Here is a 3,280-nt window from a genome sequence, read left to right on the forward strand (position 1 = left end):
ACCGCCCGGCCAATGAGAAGGTCTGGAGGAAGTGGAGGACGAGGAGGAGGAGGAGGAGGAGGAGGAGGAGGACCCGAGGAAAGTATGTGTGTCCTGCGTGTGCAACCATAATCTGTGAAAGATTATGTTAGGATGGGTTTAATGGCTGATCGACATGCATTTTTTACAAGACACGTAACTGTGGGTGGAGAATGTTCGCTGGCTTTGTGCCTGTGAAACCACAAAAAACACATAATCTGCCACCACGATCTCAAACCTTACCACCTTCTGTTGTAGTACAACACATTGTCCAGTACTGAAGCTTACTACATGGATTGACCTGGACTTGTTTGACCTTAATTGAATTTTCAGTTTGGTGCCAAAACTGTATTTCTTTTGGTCATAATCGACGAAGTAATTTGTAAAATATTCCAGAAATTGAAAGGTAAATCCAAAAGATCAGGAGCAGCATACCGACGGAGTAACCGTTAAACTGCTGCTGTTAACTAACTATCCTTGGTTGTGGCTAGCCATCATTAGCTAATTAGCTCAACATTGTGAAAGAAGGGTCTGTGAAACGGTGGATACGTTGTTTTGAGCGTCACAACCTCCACGAAATGACTCGTTTCACTGTCACAGTCTGAGCCATTCGGTTAGGGTTAGGGTTAGGGAACGTTTAGGCGAGCCACACAATTAAATATGTTTTCTCTATTCAAGTTAGCCAGGCGCTAAAACAGAAGTTAGCCGGCTCGGTCGGTGGAGGTCTCTGGTGCGCAGGCTGTATGGGCCACACAACGGGAAAGATTCGGGTAATTTTATAGCCGGGAAGTCGAGTCATTTTGGCCTCAAAATGCCACTGAACAGCTGTAAAAGGAATGAATTGGGCTGTGACTAGATTTTCATGTAATTTCCTTGGTGCCTAGCAATCCTTGGCTATAGCTAGCTACCGTTAGCAAATTAGGTCATGGCCATAGATGTATATAGAAGAATTAGATACCAGATGGAATGATGGCGGCCATTCAAATCAATAAGAATTGCTCACCGAGTGCATACACAAAAATAGTTGTACGGCCTCTGTGTTTACTTCCCAGTTATGCAGTTTACAAATATAAAACCTACATGAATGAAAAATGTATAATAGAAAGAGTCGTAAATGACTTGGTTTGCAGTTCTTAACGTCCTATAAACAGTTTTACAAATGTCTCTTTTATAATGCTGGTCTATGAAGATGCTTTGTGGGTTGCACAGCAATTTTCTAGCTGCAGTACCACAAGTGGCCACCATGCCAAAATGGAATAAAGGTTGAGAGGCACCCAGTTTGGCTTCTGGGCCTCACTTTGCGCAGCCCTGGTGTAGATATTTTATTCAGCCAGCTCCAATCTATGAGACATTTATTCTATTCTTACAAATAACTTTGTCAAATACATTTATATTGTTATGAATCTTGATTAAGAGGCCTGTATTGTGGAATATCAAAAGATACAGACATATCAGTCATCAGACTGTTTGCCCATTGATCACAATAACACCATTCGCATTAACTACTGGTATATGGCTTGATTCTTCAAAATATGCTTTGATAGTTCTTGCATACAAGTACACCAAGTGCATTTATGTCATAAAGTGGCACTATGTCGTTTCGGAGAAGAAATTCAAACTCTATATTTTAATATTTACAGTATTAATGAGGCAATAAAACAAACTCAGAAATATTATTTGATTTCATAACTTAATAAACAAGCCGTTCTCAGAGGAAAACAAGCTCCACAGAACACTGTTTGAAGCTAGAAAGGTGGCAGGGCCCGCCACATACAAACAAAGTAAAACAGTATGAAATTGTGTTTTTGCCTTGCAGCACTGTTAAGAGCTGATCAGACATATCCGTCTAAAGCCTAATGCTACATCTGTGATTGGGTCTTTGGGGATGTTTGATGGAGCGCATCGTTTGTAAGGTATCTGTGTGCTGACTCAAAGCAAGCAAAACTCCAAATAGTATTTTATATCCTCAAATAGTAAAGTATAGCCAGGATGTAATTAGTAAATGTTCCTGCCACATGACATGATTTGACACTAGCTTCTGTCGAATATGAATGCATTTGGATGGTATCAAACAGGCATACACTGTTAAAGTACAACCTTCATGTTTGTTCTTATCATGTGATTTCTCTTTCCAGCAGTGTCCTTCATTCACATTTTACATCCATTGAAGCCCTGTGAAGAAAGACCTTTCCCTCCCCATGTACTGAAATTAATGTTTTGGATTTAAGTATTTCAGGATTACAAACCACCACTGTTGTGCATGCTCCAGCGAGGAGCAATTAAAGAGTGATTAAAAAGGACAGTCTGAGACACCGAACACCGCAGCACGCTGAATTCTGAATAGAAAGCAGAGGATGAATGAATTTTTTCCCACTGCAAGCTATCAATTATATATAACTTCATCCCCTCTGAGGAGATCTACCTGTTTAAATAGATGCTGTGATTATCTGACACCCCGGGGCTTTTTGTGCGAGCGTGTGTGTGTGTTTGAGAGTGTGTGCGTGCATTCTGTTTTTTTCATCCTACCCGCACTGATATTGAATAACAAGCAGTGAAAAACATGCTGGATTCAGTTTACACTCTGAAGATAGCCTCATGCACATAATTGTTCTTAGATATTTTAAGCATTTTTTTCTGTTTGTTTCACTCATTAAACGGCCTTTGTTTGCCTCCGTGTTCTGCCGACACGCAGGAAGCTTTGTGAAACGAGTTCGGAGCTGCACAATCAGAACTTCAACCATGAAACAATGCAACAATGACAAGCCTAATTTAGGCTGCTGGTGAGAAGACTAAACTGTTTCCACTTACTTCCAGGGTGAGTGTTATAACCCATTCTAAAATATATTTAGGCTCCTGTTGACATTTTTAAGGAAACAGATTTACCAAGACACAAAATTTTAACACTTAGAATTCTATAGAATTCTACAGATCTTAAGTATCAGTCTGTTTACAGGTCTTTGAGAATACTTCTCCATACGGCCTGTGAAAAAAACTTGTATTTGCCCTTTTTATGGCCTTTTTAAAGCCTTTTTAGGAGTGATGCAAAGTCTGATAAATTGCCATAAGCGATGACAGGATTAAAAATGAAAAAACATCTGTGCATGTAGACTTAGTAAAATGTGAGTTTACCAGACCGCTGTGGCCCACTCCTCATCTCTGCTTCAGGCTAGTGGCTTGAGGCTACTAGCTTATCACACCAGAATCAAGCCCCCAGGAAGTGAAACAGGCTACGAGGCCAATTTCACGTAGTGGCTAAAACGTG

The sequence above is a fragment of the Sparus aurata genome, chromosome 9, assembly GCF_900880675.1.
Source record: "Sparus aurata chromosome 9, fSpaAur1.1, whole genome shotgun sequence".
NCBI lineage: Eukaryota > Metazoa > Chordata > Actinopteri > Spariformes > Sparidae > Sparus > Sparus aurata.